Source organism: Schistocerca serialis, chromosome 2 (assembly GCF_023864345.2).
Source record: "Schistocerca serialis cubense isolate TAMUIC-IGC-003099 chromosome 2, iqSchSeri2.2, whole genome shotgun sequence".
NCBI lineage: Eukaryota > Metazoa > Arthropoda > Insecta > Orthoptera > Acrididae > Schistocerca > Schistocerca serialis.
In genome coordinates this window covers 120443107-120464371 of record NC_064639.1, presented here as the reverse complement: position 1 = coordinate 120464371, position 21265 = coordinate 120443107, and positions in this window count along the sequence as shown.

Below are 21265 nucleotides of genomic sequence, written 5' to 3'. Positions count from 1 at the left end.
TTTAAGGAGTGTCCGTTTATTAGATCAGGGCTAAATAAATGTCTGACGTAAGATCTTGTCCTCTCTCTCGGTAAGCCACACTATTTGTAGTCGTCAGACGTCGTTTTTTCATTCGGCAACAAATTAGCGACGACCATTTCATGTCTACTCACTGAGCTTGTCTAAAAATTGTTTATTAGCACAGTGATCATTCCTATAGCTAGAGACAGGTTGCAGTTGCCTCTGCATTTCTTACTTAATGCCTTTGGGAACATTGCGTTTAAACGTTTGTCTAGATCGATGTTTTCCTCTTCATATAATTCATAAACAATAGATCGGTGCCGGCCACTGTGACCGAGCGGTTCTAGGTGCTTCAGTCCGGAACCGCGCTGCTGATACGGTCGCAGTTCGAATCTTGCCTCGGGCATGGATGTGTGTGAGGTCCTTAGGTTAGTTAGGTTTAAGTAGTTCTAAGTCTAGGGGACTGATGACCTCAGATGTTAAGTCCCAATAGTACTTAGAGCCATTTGAACCAATAGATCGGTCAGTAGAATGACATGGAGATTGCCAGCATCGTTCTACGAAGGTTGTCCAGTTACTAATGCAACAGATTTTTTTCTCGGCCAATTTAGGTTGAAAAAATGCTTCAGCCCCTTTGGTTTCATGTAGTTCCGGTAGGCGGCGGAGCGATAGGTAGCCTTCAAAATGGCATCTGCAACGGAGGTACGTTCCATTCAGAAAGCTGTCATTGAGTTTCTTCTGGTGGAAGCCCAGATAATTGCAGATATTCATAGGCGCTTGCAGAATATCTACGGAGACCTGGCAGTGAACAAAAGCATGTGGAGTCGTTGAGCGAGGGCTTTTTCACCGTCGCAACAAGGACGCGCAAACCAATCCCATCTCCTGCGTGCCAAGCAACGGCGCACAGGTGTGATTCCTCAAAGTGTAAACGTGCGGACACTCATTCAAGACGGTCGACAGATCACTATCAAACACCTCGCTGGTCACCTCCATCCACCAGTTCGGGTATTAAATGATGTGTCATCTCTGGGTTCCTCGTCGGCTAGCAGAAGGCCATAAAGAGCAACGAAGAACCATCTGTGCGGAACTGCTTACGCGTTACGAGGCTGCTCCTGACATTTTTTACCTAATATCGTAACAGGCGATGAAACATGGATTAATCACTTCTAACCGGAAACAAAACCGCTATAATTGGACTGGCGCCACACTACCTCTCCTCCGAAGAAAAAGTTCAAAGCCGCACCCTCGGCCAATCAAGTACTGGCGACGGTCTTCTGGTACTCTGAAGGGGTTAATCTGTTTGATTTTCTCCCTCATGGAGCAACGACGAAATCTGAAGTGCCACCCTTAAGGAAGTTAAACAAATGGCCTCACACTAGTCTTCGCTCCCGAGAGGAACTCAAAAAAATCTTCTCTGATCCGTTCTACTTCATCAACCCTACAGCATATACGTCGTACCTTCAGACTTCCTTCTGTTTGGCCCAAAGACGAATGCTCCCCACGGGGAGCAGTATTTGGATGATGGGGAGGTTATTGATGCAGCAAAACGTTGACTCCGACTTCGACCAGTAGAGTAGTACCATGCGGGCATACAAGCCCTCCCAATAAGGTGGCGTAAGGCCGTCGCATCGAACGAAGATTATGTTGAAAAACAGAGTTTTGTAGTCACAGGAGTGAAGAATAATATGGTGTATTGGAATCCTGAATAAAACCAACCGGATTTCAGGGACGAAATGCATTACTTATTGAACGCGCTCGTACCAGATGCATCTGAGGATGAGTCTGGTACCCCGAAGTCGATCATAAGTCAATAACAGAAATATTTTATTTTTTTGCCCAGAAAAATCGACTCCCAATCTCAACGAATGATAACGTACGCTACTGGCAATTAAAATTGCTACACCACGAAGATGACGTGCTACAGACGCGAAATTTAACCGACAGGAAGAAGATGCTGTGATATGCAAATGATTGGCTTTTCAAAGCATTCACACAAGGTTGGCGCCGGTGGCGACACCTACAACGTGCTGACACGAGGAAAGTTCCCAACCGATTTGTCATACACAAACAGCAGTTGACCGGCGTTGTCTGGTGAAACGTTGTTGTGATGCCTCGTGTAAGGAGGAGAAATCCGTACCATCACGTTTCCGACTTTGATAAACGTCCGATTGTAGCCTATCGCGATTGCGGTTTATCGTATCGCGACATTGCTGCTCGCGTTGATCGAGATCCAATGACTGTTAGCAGACTATGGAATCGCTGGGTTCAGGAGGGTAATACGGAACGCCGTGCTGGATCCCAAAGGCCTCGTATCACTAGCAGTCGAGATGATAGGCATCTTATCCTCGTGGCTGTAACGGATCGTGCAGCCACGTCTCGATCCCTGAGTCTACAGATGGGGACGTTTGCAAGACAACAATCTGCACGAACAGTTCGAGGACGTTTGCAGCAGCATGGACTATCAGCTCGGAGACCACGGCTGCGGTTACCCCTGACGCTGCATCACAGACAGGAGCGCCTGCGATGGTGTACTCAACGACGAACCTGGGTGCACTACTGGCAAAACGTCATTTTTTCGGATGAAGCGAGGTTCTGTTTACCGCATCATGATGGTCGCATCCGTGTTTTGCGACGTCGCGGTGAACGCACACTGGAAGCGTATAATCGTCATCGCCATACTTGCGTATCACCCGGCGTGATGGTATGGGGTGCCATTGGTTACACGTCTCGGTCACCTCTTGTTCGCATTGACGGCACTTTGAACAGTGGACGTTACATTTCAGATGTGTTACGACCCGTGGCTCTACCCTTCATTCGATCCCTGCGAAAGCCTACATTTCAGCAGGATAATGCACGACCGCATGTTGCAGGTCCTGTACGGTCCTTACTGGATACAGGAAATGTTCGACTGCTGCCCTGGCCAGCACATTCTCCAGATCAATTGAAAACGTCTGGTCAATGGTGGCAAGGCAAGTGGCTCGTCACAATACACCAGTCACTACTCTTGATGAACTGTGGTATCGTGTTGAAGCTGCATGGGCAGATGTACCTGTACACGGCATCCAAGCTCTGTTTGACTCAATGCCCAGGCGTATCAAGGCCGTTATTACGGCCAGAGGTGGTTGTTCTGGGTACTGATTTCTAAGGTTCTATGCACCCAAACTGCGTGGAAATGTAAGAACATATCAGTTCTAGTATAATATAATTGCCTCTATCATCTGCATTTCTTCTTGGTGTAGCAACTTTAATGGCCAGTAGTGTATATGACCTAGACGTCCCATCATCTCTCTCTCTCTCTCTCTCTCTCTCTCTCTCTCTCTCTCTCTCTCTCTCTCTCTCTCTCTACGGTGGACTGTAGCGTTAACTGTTGCTTCAAAGACGGTGGGCAACGGTACGAAGCCAGTGGTGGAGCGGTGTTTGCGCATTGCGAAACTGGACGAGAAGGAGCGGAAGCCGGGCAGACGTCGCATATTCGCACCGGCGGGCAGTGGGCCGGTGGCCGCTGAAGGCTTGTCTGTCCGAGGCCAGGCAGGGCGAGGCCTCCACACGTACAGGCGTTGACGCGAGGCGTCGTTGAGTACACGTGCCGGCACTCTGCCGGAACGGCGGCGGCCACCGCGTCTGCCTGCGTCTGATGCCGCCGCCACAGGTTCGTTCGCCCCGACCTCTCTTCTGCTGTGTCTGTCTTCCTTCCTTTTGTCTCTCTCACCCTTGTGTGTGTGTGTGTGTGTGTGTGTGTGTGTGTGTGTGTGTGTGTGTGTGTGGACACGTGGCAGTGTGGCACAGACATCCCCCGTGTTCTCCACCTCTGGCCTTTCTGGCACGCACTCGAGACATCTCATGTTGCACGTGCAATCTTTAGCAACGCGCCGGCAGAAAGACAGAGACACAGTGTCTGCCGGGACACGTGACACTGCTGCGGGCGTCGTGCTCGGAGCCGCCTGTCATTCAGGGTGGCACATCACATTGCACACTGCGGAAGGTGCATTGTGGAAATACTGTGCGGGGGAGGTGGGCCGGGGGGGGGGGGGGGGGTTCACGTCGCGATGCGTCTGACTACATGTGAGGTTAGACAGCGAGATGTTTGAATATTAGGCAGACGAGATTGACTAGGGAAGCATACATTCGACGGGACACAGAGTTTCTCATCATTTGGACGGTTTTAGTAGGCTACATACTCACAAGACCACCACAGTGCAAGCGGATTGTACAGGGTGATTCAAAAAGAATACCACAACTTTAAAAATGTGTATTTAATGAAAGAAACATAATGTAACCTTCTGTTATACATCACTCAAAAACAAGTTCAGAGATGTTCAATATGACCCCCTCCAGACACTCGAGCAATATCAACCCGATACTCCAACTCGTTCCACACTCTCTGTAGCACATCAGGCGTAACAGTTTGGATAGCTGCTGTTATTTCTCGTTTCAAATCATCAATGGTGGCTGGGAGAGGTGGCCGAAACACCATATCCTTAACATACCCCCATAAGAAAAAATCGCAGGGGGTAAGATCAGGGCTTCTTGGAGGCCAGTGATGAAGTGCTCTGTCACGGGCTGCCTGGTGGCCGATCCATCGCCTCGGGTAGTTGACGTTCGGGTAGTTACGAACAGATAAGTGCCAATGTGGTTGATTGTGGAATTTGCAGCTCTCTGCTAGCTCTGCGAGTCGATTTTCCTGGGCTGCGAACAAATGCTTGCTGGATGCGTGCTACATTTTCATCACTCGTTCTCGGCCGTCCAGAACTTTTCCCTTTGCACAAACACCCATTCTCTGTAAACTGTTTATACCAACGTTTAATACACCACCTATCAGGAGGTTTAACACCATACTTCGTTCGAAATGCACGCTGACCAACTGTCGTCGATTCACTTCTGCCGTACTCAATAACACAAAAGCTTTCTGTTGAGCGGTCGCCATCTTAGCATCAACTGACGCTGACGCCTAGTCAACAGCGCCTCAAGCGAACAAATGTGCAACTAAATGAAACTTTATAGCTCCCTTAATTCGCCCACAGATAGTGCTTAGCTCTGCCTTTTGTCGTTGCAGAGTTTTAAATTCCTAAAGTTGTGGTATTCTTTTTGAATCACCCTGTATATACATATAAGCAGGGCGTTTCAGAAATGATGGTCAGTTTTCAGAGATGTGTCAGGAATTATCATTCGAAACAAGAAAGTCGAGTAAACATGGGCTCTGAAGTGCATACCTTAACAGCTATGAGCAATTCTTGATATTCGATAAAATGTAAATGTCATGTGACTAGGGCCTCCCGTAGGGTACACCGTTCGCCGGGTGCAAGTCTTTCCATTTGACGCCACTTCGGCGATTTGCGCGTCGATGGGGATGAAATGATGATGATTAGGGCAACTCAACACGCAGTCCGTGAGCGGAGAAAATCTCCGACCCAGCCGAAAATCGAACACGGACCTTAGGATTGACATTCTGTCGCACTGACAACTTTTTTTAAAATCTCATTTTGTTCTATGTTCCTCGTTGAATTTCTTCTTGGAGGACGTCCGATGGCACGCGTTCAGGTTGTTCGTTGATCCGTTCACTCAGTTTTACAGACGGTAGCTTAACCCTCTGACCGAACACACTGAGCTGCTGTGCCGGCAGCACTCAGCTACCGGGTGCGGACTTGATATTCGATACTGTGAAAAAAATGTCTTCTACTACAAGCTCTTTGCTTTCCATAGTTTGGAAAGTTGTAGGAGGACCAAAACAAGATAAATGTCTAGTAAACATGACACTTAAACGTATACCTTAAGAACTATGAGCACTTGTTTATCTTCGCTACTTTGAAACACTACTCTGCTAATGAACAAGTGCTTACAACTTTTAGGTACACGTTTTAGAGTACGTGTTTACTAGACATTTTTTTCTTGTATTGATCCACAATATCACTCCCCAAAATGTTGAAACAAAAGAGCTTGCAGTATCGAAGATCAAGAATTTCTCATACCTCTTAGGCTATTACTTGACTCTTTTGTTTCGAATGATCATTCCTGCCATATCCCTGAATATTGACCATTACTTCTGAAACACTCTGTATGTTTGTGGTAGGTCAAGTTCAGAATACGAGTATCAAGCAACCACACTCAAAACATTTTCGAGACAATACGCTTCGTAATTTTCCAAGCGTCCTTAACGCCTTGCCAAACCTTTTAATTCGACGAAATCCGTGCGCAAACGACGCGAGACGACGCTTGCGAAACGGACCAGCGTGATGCAAGAAACAGTCGCCTTACAAGTCGACATGCGAGTATCTGTTATTTAGCTACACGTTTATTTACTTCACGTGCTACTGCTCTCCTAGACATTAAGAGTATTAATTCTTGTCCTTTTAATATTTAATAAAACACACATTTAAAAATGTGACCATAAACTTTTATAGAAGATAAAATCTTCGTGGGCATCTTCAGGCGCTGACTTCTTGAGGAGGAATGTAATTACAAGAGCAAATGCTCTCCCTGAACGAATTTCTAACAAGAAAATGCTTAGAATTTTGAAAATAAATTAATAGTCCTGCATGACATGGTAGTTCTTTTTTAAGCCGTCGGATCGACATGTTTTCGCAAATGAGCACAACATTGCGCTTGGGATGGAAGAGATGTTTCACCTAGTGTGTTTTTCCATTCTTTTCGTAGTCCGGCAATTGGACATTTTTTAATACCACTTCCTCTGCCATATTTACTCATTTATCAACATATGTTTCCCTTCTGTAACTGTGTATTGTTTTTTGGATAATATATGTATTCAATAGAGCCAAATCCGACACGTAAAGAAGGTTTGGCGCGACTTTGTTCTCTCGAGTGTGACTCGCGATGCGTAGGTTCGGTTCGCATTAGTTCCCAATAGTCGGATTCGTCAAGATACGGCTAGAGGTTAATATACTAAAGCAAAGACGTCAACTGGACGGGCTGTGTAGCTCTGTGGTACAACGTTCGCCTGGCACATGAGCTGGCTGGGATACATTCCCGACTGCCGTAAATTTTTGAACAAATGTGTATGTTCTACGAGCATTTCCGTGAAGCTTGAGAGATACGTAGATGAAAAAATTAATTTATATTTTAATTCAGACAATCTATTAATAATCTTTTGCAAAAAGATTAGTAATTAAGAATTTATATTTCCAATGAAATGTACATTATCTTCGATATGTAATTGGAAATAAGACAGCGTGCAATTTTAATAAAATGATGACCAGATATGTGTTTATTAGCATATGTTACGAAATTTTATATTTAAATATAGGTATTTGAACGGAACGGAAAAACAAACAAAAAAATGACCGAAACGAGACTCGAACCAGTGATACAGTCCCGAGCGCTACTGATTTTTTTTCAATCTTCGTTTATTCTACACATACGGAAGTGCTCGTAGAACGTACACCTTTGTTGAAAAATTTGTATCGGCCTGCGAATCGAACCCAGGCTACGCCACATGGCAGGTGCGCATTCTATCACAGAATCACGGTGCTTGTGGAGAGAGGAAAAAAAGGCCTTGCTGTAGTGTATTAAAGACGCTAGGAACACTTCAAAGGCGATTTTCTCGACCATTTTTGAGAATTCTATCTATCTCCTTTGGCCGATTGATATTTGAGTTTTGAAATTCACCCACAGTAAAAGAAAAAATTTTTAAAAAATCCAATTCTCGTGTGGTCCCCTTGTTAGACGTATCGAACACTACTCCAGAACGATGTGCTTATCAAGCATATTCCAGCTCAACATTTTACGAGCATGTTAAATATCTTATCATTTCATGAGATATATTTGAAAGCAGTTTCACATTTAATCCTAGACACAATCCCACATCTCGAGACTTCCATGAATTCATAATTATAGTCGTAAATAACAAGCAAAAACGAGCCTAAAATTTAATAAAGTTATATCAAAAGTACGTCCTGCCCCAGCGGTTTCGTTTTGAAACCACTCATGAAAGCAGTAGTAAAAACTCAAATTCACGTTACAATAGATTTATATATAATTGCTTTCACTCTGAGTGATCTCTTCAGTATGGCCACTATATATTAAAGAAAACACGTTTCACAATTTCCTACAATCACGTAGCACAATCTCGCAGCTGACTGTTTCTTTGAACGCTGCAAGTGACTCCAGCAATGTATTTCCTACATTCGTAGACGTACCTTCGTGTATCACACCTTGTCTCTGTCTTGTAATAGCATCGGTGGTTTCATGCTAATAATAAAATGATGGTTTCAGGCAGAAACCGCTGGCACTCAAAGGGTTAAGGCCCAATAGACAGAAGCGGCCGCCTACGTGCCAAAATTTGTACTTAGGGTGTACAAGAATTAATGGCGAAATAACCCTTATCCACGATCACTAGATTTAAATTGATTTTCAAAGGAATAGCATTAATGTGTGATGGAGGGACGGAAGGAGAGAAAGGGGAGAAAATAAATATGTCGTTTTTGTGGAAAAAGTTCTCGAACCGTCCCTGACCAGCGTGGTCATTCCAAAGGTTCCCGGTTAAGTTAACTGAATAGATAACTTCGTAATAACCACATGTTTTCAAAACATTAGAACTGCGGTTTTTTTCATTAACACATCGTTACCGTTAAACCGACTCTCGGCGGGGCTTGGCCATCATTCGGCGCTGAACAATGGACCTCACGATAAGATTAAGTGCGTATTGTTTCTAGGGACGTCACGAAGCTTGGTTCATTAAGAATCACTCACACACACACACACACACACACACACACACACACACATACATACACGGGCGCGCGTGAGCTGCCAACACAAACATGCATTTTGAACGATATTTCGCACTTATTTAAACGTATGATTCACTTTTATCCGAATTACTACTTCTATTTCAACAATAATACATAAGTATGATATTGAAGGAAAGTATATATCTTCCCCGCAGTTAGCCAAGCGCGATATTACTTCATTTATTCGCTAGCACTGAACATTTTTAGGATAAAATTCAGTCATTAGTGGCAGTTAAATTTTTGTCATGCTCTACCGGTTTCGACAAATTTGTCATCCTCAGAAGCGTACAAAATTAGGGATGATATAAATCTTTTGATCTTGGCTATATTTATGTGAAGTATAAAGAGTATTTTACAGAAACTTACTTGGTATTATTTAAAAAATATGACCATTTTGTCCTTTACCCCAAGCACCGCCGCAAATTTGCTCTTTATACATATTAAGAAACCGCCAACTGACAAATTTCTCAAATCTGGAGTATACAAAATACAATGTAACGTATTTCCGAATTTTTTCATTGGACACACAGGAAGGGCATTTAAGACCAGCTTTCATGAGCACTTGCTCAACAAAGGAGTGGGAATTCATGTAAGTCAACTTTTGCCGAACACCTCAAAACACAGAAACACACACTTCCTCCTCCGTCTTTCCTTAACTTGGAAGTTTTACATATGGTTGACAAGTTCTACAAAATGAACCTTTTAGAAGAATTTGATATATATAGATACTCCCACCTAAATCCAAAAGAGTTGTTGGATGGTCAACTGCCATTTAAAAAGACACTATTTTGATTGCGTATCATCTCCTATAAAATGTGAAAATTTGCTCTTTTATGTATTATAACTGTGTCATGTTTTTTCCAGATGTATTATATATAACTTCTTTATATACCTTGGTTATTTTTATACATGCTTTTATATATGTTCCTTGCTGCTAGCACAACAGATACATAGATGTGATTCAGTTACTGTAATTGTCAATCAATGTTTAATCACATACAATAGGTACATTTCTGGACATATCACGCTATGCTCCCATAAAAACATTGACACCTTCTAAACAAGTACTACGTACGTTTCTGTAATATATTTCTTAGACTGCACATGAATGTACAGCCAATGTCTAAATTAGATTTATAATATCCCTAGTTTTGTAGGCTTCTGAGGATGACAAATTAATTTTCGTAACCGGTGAAGCACAAAAAAATTTGTTTGCAACCGATGACGGAATTTCGTCGTAAAAAAGTACTACAGTTGCTGAAAATTACAGTCATGAAAAAAATGTTCATTTTCTTAGGGCCACTTCAACATGCAACATGTACGGTGTGTCAAGACAGTTTAAGTGCGTACTGTAATGAGAATAACTGTTCCACATGTCAAAGCTTTCTTCAGTCTTGCGCTAACGCTAACAAATAGCTTTTCTTTTTATGTTAAACAATCTCGCATGTTTCCTATTTTTGTTTATGTTGATTAGCCAAAGTAAAACTGACCTGAAAAGTATTTTCCCCATTCGTAATTATGTAATCTAAACAGTAAATAGAAAAATATCCGAAACTAGCCCGAAGACACAGTTTTTTCATGTAACAGAAAGGCTGCGGAAATTTTAGACAGAATGTTGTCTCTTCAAAGGGGGAATCTTAGAATCGATGTGCTGTAACATTGTTATGGACCAGTATCTTTGCCATTACGGATTTTCTATTGGGCACGAGTAGAATGTTTTAATCCAGTCGCCGCAAGTTCAGTTTTTCCGATGGTTTCTGACTGAAGCAGTTTAGGGAGATCTGCATCCTCAGTTTTTGATTTCTGAAGATGCATCAGAAAATGCTCGTCAGTACGGAAAACAGTCGTTGCTTAATGTTACGGTTAAGTTATATTTTGATAACCTTGTGTATGGAAGGTAGAGATTTATTCCGTCTGTCTAGACAGTTTAATGAGGCCAGAGATCTTGTGCATTGCTTTAGGTAGGCGTCGCGTGTGCCCTTTTCCAGTGCTGTATATCACTGAAGGATTTCGCTACGGAGTGATTATAACAACGTAAGTTGAAACGGTAACATTTGAGAACAAAACTTAATGTAAGATTTCTTTTATTCTTAAATTTTATGTACCTCAAAGTGTTATTACTATCTTCGTTCGTTAAATTCAGTGTCCTGTTACTGGAAGCATTCACTTCTTTTGCCTGCTATTATCTTCAAATAGTCTTTCGTTTGCGAACAACTTTGTGCACCATCTAGTCTATGACAATGTTTCAAAGTTTTCCTGCTTGGTTTCTTCTCTAGAATCTTGTGCTCTAAAATGTTTTTCGGATAGTATTTTGCTTTGAAATCTGTCGCATGAACGATCATAATCGCCTTTCGGATGTTTTGCGGTGACGTACGTGTGCAAATGTTCGTTTCGGTACTGCTTCTGTACTATCTTTTATGTCCAACTGGTTTACGTAATTATTCCCTATAATAATATCTCTGTTGGTTCGGGGTGTTATGCACCCTCTTACTAAAGTGCTTTAAAGCTACTTCTGATAGTTCAGATGGGCAGTGGAAGGTAACGGTGGCAACGCCGTTGTCTCTCCAACGGGACTGACGATGATAGCACAAGAGAAGCTACTACCGTAGCACAAATCAAAGTACATGATACAGTTAAGCGCTTTCCGTTACTTCTCGAGCACACCGCTAGCGAATTAGCACCTAACGTGCGCTCACTTGCGTGCGCACTACACACACACACACACACACACACACACACACACACACACACACACTTGCTCCCCAGGCGAGCAACGTGGAACATCCGCGAACACTTGACAGATCAAACTACTTGGTCATCCGTCAGGGATGAAGCAGTAAAAGGGCTGATGACCAGAGGCGAATGACGAAAACTGAGATGGTTCGGGTAATTCACGAAGATTCTCTGGCAAAATGAAACTGCTTGTAGTCTTTTTGCTGGACTGGGCCACTAACTAACTAGAAAAGGCGTGAGTTGGTGTGTCGGTATGCTTGCATGTGTGTCACCGTGAATCGTGACGTTGCTGTCAGAAAATGCTGGCCCTAAGACGGCTGCGTGTGACGCAGTAGAGATCCAATATCGTTCGTCTCGGCATCTTGCTGTCCTCTGAGTAATGCCCGCACGGCGGTGGAGACGACTCTCGTCCACGGGACGCTGATATTTTCTTGCTTGGGTAGCGTCTGGCGACCCAGACAGGGACGCTGTTGTCTTTATGATTCATAGCGTACGTGATGCGCGGTTGAGTTTTTCTGTTTAAGGTGATGAAATGCTTCCCTGTCCACCTAATTGACTGCAAACTCCAAAGGTCTAAGTAAACTCTGCATCCTTTGCCACCAGGTCTTTGTGAAACTTGTAAAATGGTATGCTCCAAATCTAAAATGGCTATTTTTTATACTCGGGCTACTATGTTTCCAGTTTAACAATTAACTGAATGATGATACTAATGGACGTCCGCAGAAGTTTATCATGGGGGAGTCAAGGCTCCACAATAGCCGTTTTTGATGCCAGTGACTTGGTCAATTTCGTGTCGTGTCGTGCCACTAGGGCACTAGGTGACACGAAACGCACTATATTCAGAGAATTGATGTTTACTCACTCATTGTTTATTGTAGATATAATTCTTTGATACTTCAAAGATAAGCGTGATTTCATGATTATCTGCAAAGCACACCTTCTTGTATCATTAAACCGATTATGGATGCTGATTTAGGTTTCCCGTGATTTCTCTTAATCGTTCCAGACAAATGCCAGGATGGTTCCTCTGAAAGGGCACGGCCGACTTCCTTCCCCGTACTTCCTTAATCCGATGAGACCGATGACCTCGCTGTCTGGCCTCCTCCCATAACCAACCAAACCGATTATGGATGTGACACATTTTTGAAGCGGATAGTGTGGTAGAATGGGGGAGAAAATAAATTTATGACACAACCTGACTAAAATGAGGGGACATGTGATAGTGCACATTCTGAACCATCAAGGGATCACGAATTTAGTACAGGACGGAATTGTAGGGGGGAGGGGGGGGGGTATCGTAGACGGAGACCGGGAGATGAATACAGTAAGCAGATTGAGAGGCAGTAGTTACTCGGAGATGAAGAAGCTCGCACAGGATAGAGTAGCACGAACTGATAACAACAACAACAGTCTGAATAAATATCCTTATACGATCGAAACCGATATTTATCGAAAAGAAATACTCAATAAGTTAAATAAAGCAGTAAAATATTTTCGATGAACATTGTGACAGTCAAACATAAGCTATACAGCAATTGCGGAGGCCATAGTTTTGTCTCATAGCCATCTGTAACGTAATGCTACAATTGCCTAAACTAGAGGTGTAATGGAATGACGGCAAATCACTTTTAGAAGTGAGTGAGAATTCTGTAATGAATGAAAACTACGTATTCCAGATTTCCCCACTGATCTCTGACGCCTTTGATTATACTTACACTATTAAAACACATCTAAAACAATTTTCCTTTGGATCTTCGATAGTTTGTGAAAAAACAAGTCATAAGTTAAATGACTTTAGATGACTTAGTACTAGAGCGAATATCATGAATCAGATCTTTGGGTTGCCGAACTGGATATGATACAAATTTTAAAAAATCTTGATTCAGAGCAGGGCGGATTTGGACGTGTAATGTTTTGTAAAGCTAGGACCGTTCCATTTCGTATTTATAGCGGCGATGTCTGAGCAGAGTAAAAAGGTCAAACGCCGAGTATCGAACGAAATTTCTGAAAACTAAACTCTAGATCGAAACGTACAAGAAACGGAAACAATGCAACAACTGGTATGAAAACCCACGATGTATGTCAGAACCATACTACGAGAAAATGGCCATAGTCGTATTCTTCTGCAAGAACAGCATCTACGAGTTGTCGATAATACTTTTGGGCGTACACTGATAGTTCCCCGGTAGCAACAGCAATGGCAGAGCTGATGAGGTGCGTTATCGTTAAACTTTGGGGTTATTTTAAAACGTATTCTCGACCATGCAGGTGTGAGCGATGTAAATTAATTTTCTCTTTACGTAGATTTTCTCCTGACCATCTCTTCCGCCCCCCCCCCCCCTTCTGGTTAGCTCCGAAACATCATCAACAATCGGCATGGAGTATAGTCGGTAGATGAACCACCTTGGTCTTACGTTGCCTAAGGACTAAAAAATAGTAACAAGTGAAAAATCGAGCTCACGGAATAGTAATCTAGCTTTATATTTCACTTCAGTAATAGGTAGTGGGGTAGATTAACAGTTTTAGATTAATGCCTCTGTTGCGAATTATCAATGTTGATTCGTTCGCAAACATCAAACAGGCTGACCACAGGGTACAAGCTTCAAATTATTGACACCCCTCAAATTAAAATGTTAAATATTATTTTAGAACTAATAAGGTGCTATAAAATTTAAGGCTGAATGACAAGTACGCTACTTTTGTTGTAATTGGTTTTATGTCAAACTAGTTTTCGGCGTATTAGGCGATCTTCAAGAAGAGTTGTTTCCTGAAGATGTCTTAATAAGTCGAAACTAGTTTGAAATAAACAAAAATCAGTTGAACAAGAACAGTGTACTTGTTATTCAACCTTAAATATGGAATTATTCTCGTAATTCATATGTTTTAAGGACAAATGTGAGGCGGCTAAGCCACATTAGAGATAACGGATGTGCACTCTATGCACGTCTTGTGATAGTGAAATAGCTGTATTTGCATTGAACTTTGAAAAGTCCCCGGAAGAGTAAAATGCCGTTCTATGAGGCATTACTACAAATCTTGCCTGTCTTCGTTGAGCCATTCGTATGTACGGCGACCACATATCAAATCTAAAATTTCTTACTTCTGACCTGATCGCTTAAGCTGAATGTAAATGAGTTGCTAGAATTCCAGCGACGTACAAATATGGGTACAGCAGTGAAATGAAATGGTCTAAGGTGTAAACAGGGGGGGCGTGGTTGCATGCGCTATGCAGTAAACGTCGATGACCGAATTTGTTATCTGCCTTTTGCCATTGAATAACAGCGGTATCTCCAGCGGTATCTCCGTAATCTGCACCTTGCATCAGCCGCAGGCGTCGTGAGATCATACTCGCTTGTAGTTGGCTCAGGCGCCGTATGGAGCCGACGAAATCCCTCGAGCCGGGCTGTCGTTGGTGTAATCTGCGACACGCCTCCGTCATGCGGCGTTAACGTCACTTCCCTGAACGCGCAAATCGCTTGTTTTTCTCGTGCTGATAGTGACTAATACGTGCAAACTCATCGTTACTTTGCCCTTGTCTTACGTTCTTTTTCGGTCGCACTCCCCCCTCTACGTGTTACCTAATTCATAAACGCTAATCTTTCTACCCCTGCTCTCTGCCCAGTGCTCGTTCAGTCTACCAGTCACACTTCCACTTGCTGGCTACGCTGCTTCGCACACCCACCAGGTAATGCCTAGCCAACCTTTCAAATTGCTCGATGTTATGTAGCTATTAAATTCACATAAAGTTTCTAATGATTGCGCGAGAAGAAAGTAAACAAAGAGCTGTTCACAGAATGTCCGTCCCAGTCAATACGTTTCTCTGCAGGCTTCTCAAATGTTCTTTTGAGAACTGAAATCTTGCATATCATTCGCCGAGCTGTTTCAAGTCAAGTGACGTTATTTGATGAAACGCTGTTGTTCGTGGTAGTCTTTATTATTAGCAGAAAAGCAGGTAAGGACGTGAATGTAACAAAACTGTTGCGACTGTTCAGAACACGTAGGTGACTCAGAGCTCAACACAACACGCCGATACAAGGCGAAAATGCCTGTTCTAATGGCGCAAATTACATTACGTGATTCAGCGTCTGCGACTGATATTCAGATACACATCACAGTTTGCATCTTCTATGGTATCGCAAGGCCGTAACTTCCACCGGTTTCCCAACGGTCCCATGTTCACAAACATCCGTCCATTCTCATGAAAACATACACTTTGTGTTGTGAGATCAATTAAGATTCCCACTCACATTATGCAAAGTGGGTACATATTTTCCATAGTTATTCTGATGCCGTAAATGTAAGACGAGTTTCCTGACAAGGCATCGCACCCCGCTGTAAACTCGATTATTGAACTCAAAATTTTAGTCTCGGGCGGATATTAAAAGTGAGATGTTACTGACGACTGACATTTTCAGCAAACATCCGAGGATTAGTATTTCTCGTCGGTGAATTTGGTATTCCGTACTTGGCACAAGCATACGATTTTCTAATATCGTTTCCTCGCCTTGTTTTATCTCTTTTCGATCTTTCAACTATATTAGAGACAACGTTGCTTAAAGATTACTCTTTCTAAAATATTTGCGTCATTTTAGTGGATAGATAAGTATGTGATGGCAACGATTTTTGAATCTTTCACGTCTTTAAATTAGAGACGTATTTGGCTCGTAGTTACAAAGTAGATACTTACAAACATTCTAATGTTTATATACGCAATACCGAACCCTCGAAAAATATGAATGCGGTAGGCAGCAATTGTTATGTGCTTATCGACATCTTTTGTACTCCTATCAAACCTTGAGATACACCGGGCTTAAAATTTCCCGTTTGTCGATCAGGTCATTACGCACAGTTAAACCCAAGAGACAAGCGCACCGAGCGAGGTGGCGCAGTGGTTAGCACACTGAATTCGCATTCGGGAGGACGACGGTTCAATCCCGTCTCCGGCCATCCTGATGTAGATTTTCCGTGATTTGCCTAAAATCGATTCAGGCAAATGCCAGGATGGTTCCCTTAAAAGGGCACGGCCGACTTCCTTCCCCATCCTTCCCTAATCCAATGGGACCGAGGATCTCGCTGTTTGGTCCCCTGCTCTGAATCAACCAATCAATGAAAGCGCACAGAGTTGATGAGAAGCTGCCAGCTACCATTTCTCTTCTTGTCGTTAGTCATATAGGAAGTGAGTTTGGCTTTAACAGCCCGTCGACCAACTGGTGGTTGAAAACGGGGAAACAAGTTCTGTCCAGCTGAAAGAAATCAGTGGTTCTGTTAAGAGGACTCATTCCAACGTTTTCCCCGGCTATTTTGAGATACCATGGAAAAACTAACTATGAATGGCTGGACGGGGGTCCGTATTGGGATGTCTTAACGCCCTCTGTTACTGTGTGTGTGTGTGTGTGTGTGTGTGTGTGTGTGTGTGTGTGTGTGTGTGTGTCTGTCTGTCCACTGACGCTGCCTGTGTGTAAACGCTGTTGTCACGAATCGCAATGGAGCAACACCTGTGAATCAAATGTCGAAGACTGTTCCAGAATGTTCTGAACAAGAGAAAACTGTGTGCGAAGTTTGTCCCGCGCACCATGACTCCCGACGAACAAAATGACACATTGACGGCTGCCGTGACCTGATAGAAAGGCAGAACGCGGACAATTTTTTTTTTCTGGAAAAAAATCATCAAGGGTGACGACACTTGGTATTATCGGTACGAGCCTGGCACCAAATAAACAAAGTGCACATATTCACCTGAGTGGTCAACACTTTGATGACATAACCGACATTAAAGCCAATGTGAATCCCAAAGGAAGGCTTTTCTGACAGATTCGCGGTTGTACGAACAATGTGTGCGTTGCATTCATGTGGTGGGAGGGGAGGAGGCGAAGGAGAGAGAGATCGCAGAACATTTGAAGCATTACAATAACCATCTTAAAGTTTCTCTGTTTTATAATTAATATAGTGTGGAAACTTCCTGAACTCACGGGGCAGATTCCGGAGTTCTGGACATGTAGGCATAACTGAGGAACGCCAGGAACATTATCAGCCAAATTTGGTGCGTATTTGACGCACTATCTGAAAAAGAAGTACCATTGGTATAAGACACGCCTGGCTCCGGTACAGGTGGGGTGCAGGTGTGCGAAGGGGCGGCATGTAATAAGAGACGAAAATTATTGGTATTAGTTTCGAATCCATTAGTTTCTGGGTAGCTACGCTGAGTGATTACAGTTCTGATGACATTTAATCTGCACTAGCAGGTATGAATGACAGCTATAGCGTAACTACAGCAATTTTAAGCATACTTGGTAAACACAGTATTACTTTGGAACGTGCACGTATAAAGGCGTCGCTAGATAAACTGCTCAGTTGTTTGCAAAAGATCACTATTTTAAGTCGACATGTTACATTCTGCTATTTTGTTGAAAATTAATGTGGTGAGAGTGTTACTATGTTAAAGCACAGATTAAGTACTACAAAAAAAAAGATAAAAACAGCGAACAGCCACGGGTAACAATGCCAGTTATTAGAAACAAGTAGATCCGTTACCAGTGTAGGAGTGATGTTGTAAATTATATTACGTAAGAGAGTAGGTAAAAGAACGACTGTAAAATAACCAAGACAAAAGTTTAGCTCTTCGCTGATGCAAGTTGTTTGAGAAATTTATTTACCCACTTTATTGATGTATTTATGTTATTAACCCTTCTATTCCCGAAAATATCGATACTGAGAGCAATATATATTAAAAATTTGGAGAATCTGTATTATTAAGCGATTATCCTTGAACTCGTTTTCAGTTGCCTACCTAATTGCTCCAAGGGACAACATAAATTTGATTTTCAATATTGCGCGTAATTATTGACTGAATTGGAAAATTTAAAAAAGGAGACTTAATTTACTTACTAACAGGTATAATCTTGAATGAGATTTTCACTCTGCAGCGGAGTGTGCGGTGATACGAAACTTCCTGGCAGATTAAAACTGTGTGCCGTACCAAGACTCGAACTCGGGTCTCGGTCAGGTATAATCTTGTAACTCATGGCACGGGGATACCCGGACTTTGAGAATGAGAGCACTAAGTGAATTCCAACATACTTTACACATTATTTCGAAGTTCACTGACACCCACTACACCCACTACAAATATGTGAAAGGTATAAAGTTTATCACCGCATTTTCACTGTTCCTGCAATCAAATTCCAGTATACATCTGTAGTACTAACTCTATATGCAGCACGCTTTCCAGACAATATCTGAACGGAAATGCAAAATTATGTTGTTGTACGACTCACAGTTCAGGAGATATGACATCATAAACATTGAGAAGGGTGAAAAACTTGCTTTTGCTTGAATGGAGCTTTCGTAATGAGAGAACTTACCGACTTCCAACAAATGTTAAGCGTAATTTCGAACATTTTCTAAACCTTTTCTGGTTGAAATGCGTAATGTCAAATATGTAATGCTTTAACCTATTTAGTCATCAGATATTTGAAGCTGTTTGATATACGGGAGGTAGATTCTTTGAAGAATGGGGGCTTTACTGGTGCATAAAATAATGGATCCTTTGCTCCCCAAACAGTTGCTCGGTCGTTAGCCACTTTCGTCGAAGGGTGTTAACGTTATGTGTATATGAGCAGCGATCGTAAATTTTCTTTTCTCGATTTCTTGGAAAATAAGCGCTTGCGGCCTCCATAGACGATGATAAAAATTACTAAGTTTTCAGTTAGAGTCGATTTCGTCGTATAAACTTCAGGAGTGCTGTTCTCAAAAATGGGAGGCGGTGGGTTGCGAGCTGAAATATCTTGGTGGCCTTCATGTCTGGGTGGTAAACTAGCGATCTGCGAAACACGAACCGAACCGAATCGGTTGACCGTGTCTGTGGTCTATCCCTCGTGAGCTCAATACGTTGTCCATAGATTCGCTTCGCCAGCTCATCTACATCTCCCTGGGTACGAAAACGTCACGCGGGCTGCGGTGCGTGTCAGTGCCGCAGCGGAGAGCAGGGAGCAGTGTGTGTGTGTGTGTGTGTGTGTGTGTGTGTGTGTGTGTGTGTGTGTGCCGCTGCGTGCGGCGAACGTGCGTGTCGGCACGGCGCTCTCCCTGGCGTTGCCCACTGACGCACACGCAGTCCAGCCGCCCGGCCCCGCCTTTGCACGGGCGGCGCCTCCAGGATTGCATCAGAAACGTGCGCCCGCCCGCTATCTGCGAGGCGTCGCCGCGGACCGCTTCCTTCCGCTCACAACAGCTGGGCGCCGGCTCCGTGTAGTGTCTACTGCACGCTTACGGCAGTAGGCACACGTTGTGCGATAAGCGAACGGCTGAGCGATAGTAACTCAGGAGATGGCGAACAGGCATGCAGTCCCTTTTGGGAGAGTAGTCATGAAGTTTCAGTTGCACCTCGAAAAAAGAAATGAAGTTGCGAATTTTTTTTTTTTTTTTTTTTCCGGCGTACATTTCGCAGTCCGGGTACTCAAAGCCTTCCTCACAGTACTGCAGTACGCCGCTAGAGGATACGAAACAAAACGGCACAGTCCGTTGATAAAGTTGCTACCTAAACGAATCATTGCTCTATCCACTTTATCAAAAGGCTATGCCACATTACTGAAAAACAAAAAACAGTCAATTGCGTAACTTTATTTCGTTCGAGAACACAAATAAAACTTGAGGACTAATCTTCGTGCAAGGGTTTTCAAGCCTCAGAATAAGCTTGCTCGTCAGCTTGATTACGTTCATGTGGTCTTAAGCGATTATTTTGTCGTTCTTTCTCTTTGTGTTGCAAAAAATTCCAAATGGTCCGCAGCTGAAAGTATTCGCTATAAAACAGAAATTTAAGTCGGATTGAACGGGTGTGACGCTCTTCCGAAACAGTGATAGGACCAAAGTAAATCCTACGTTGCCAAATACAATTTTTGTCGTAAGCAACCATTAGTCAGAAGATTGTTTACAACACCACAATGTTGCAGGTCGTATCCCCATTGCCTTCCTCCGAACTTTGAACTGACTTACGCAAACAGTTTTAGGGAGACGTGTAGTTTAACGCGGATTCGACAACTTCTCATTTCCCCATCAGTAAAAAAAAAAAAAAAAGGTTCAAATGGCTCTGAGCGCTATGGGTCTTAACATCTGAGGTCATCAGTCCCCTAGAACTTAGAACTACTTAAACCTAACCAACCTAAGGACATCACACACATCCATGCCCGAGGCAGGATTCGAACCTGCGACCGTAGCAGTCGCGCGGTTCCGTACTGAAGCGCCTGGAACCGCTTGGCCACAGCGGCCGGCCCCATCAGTAAACATTGCCGAAGGTGAACGAAGTGACCACTGAGAGATAAAATTGTTCGGGCTGACAGGGGATCGAACACGAGATCTTTGGATTTTTAGTTTAACATTCTACCACTGAGACACTGAACCACTAAACAAAAACTTTCTATTGTTTTTGGAAAAAAACATTTTGTCTATTAAGTGCGTGATTGATTCTTTTGTAATTTTTTTAATTTATGGACACTATCATATGTTTACGACACAGTCATAACCGGTTTCGGCCATACAATGACCATCTTCAGATGCTAAAGGGACATACACTGAACACAGGTTCATGTTTGACAACGCATGAACCTGTGTTCAGTGTATGCCGCCTTTAGCATCTGAAGATGGTCATTGTATGGCAGAAACCGGTTATGACTGTGTCATAAACATGTGATTGTGTCTATAACTAAAAAAAATTTTTTTTACAAAAACTTTCTAATTCTAGTGATCACTCAAAAAGAAACGGTTTTTAATACCACTTCTGTTGTTAACGTGGCGCT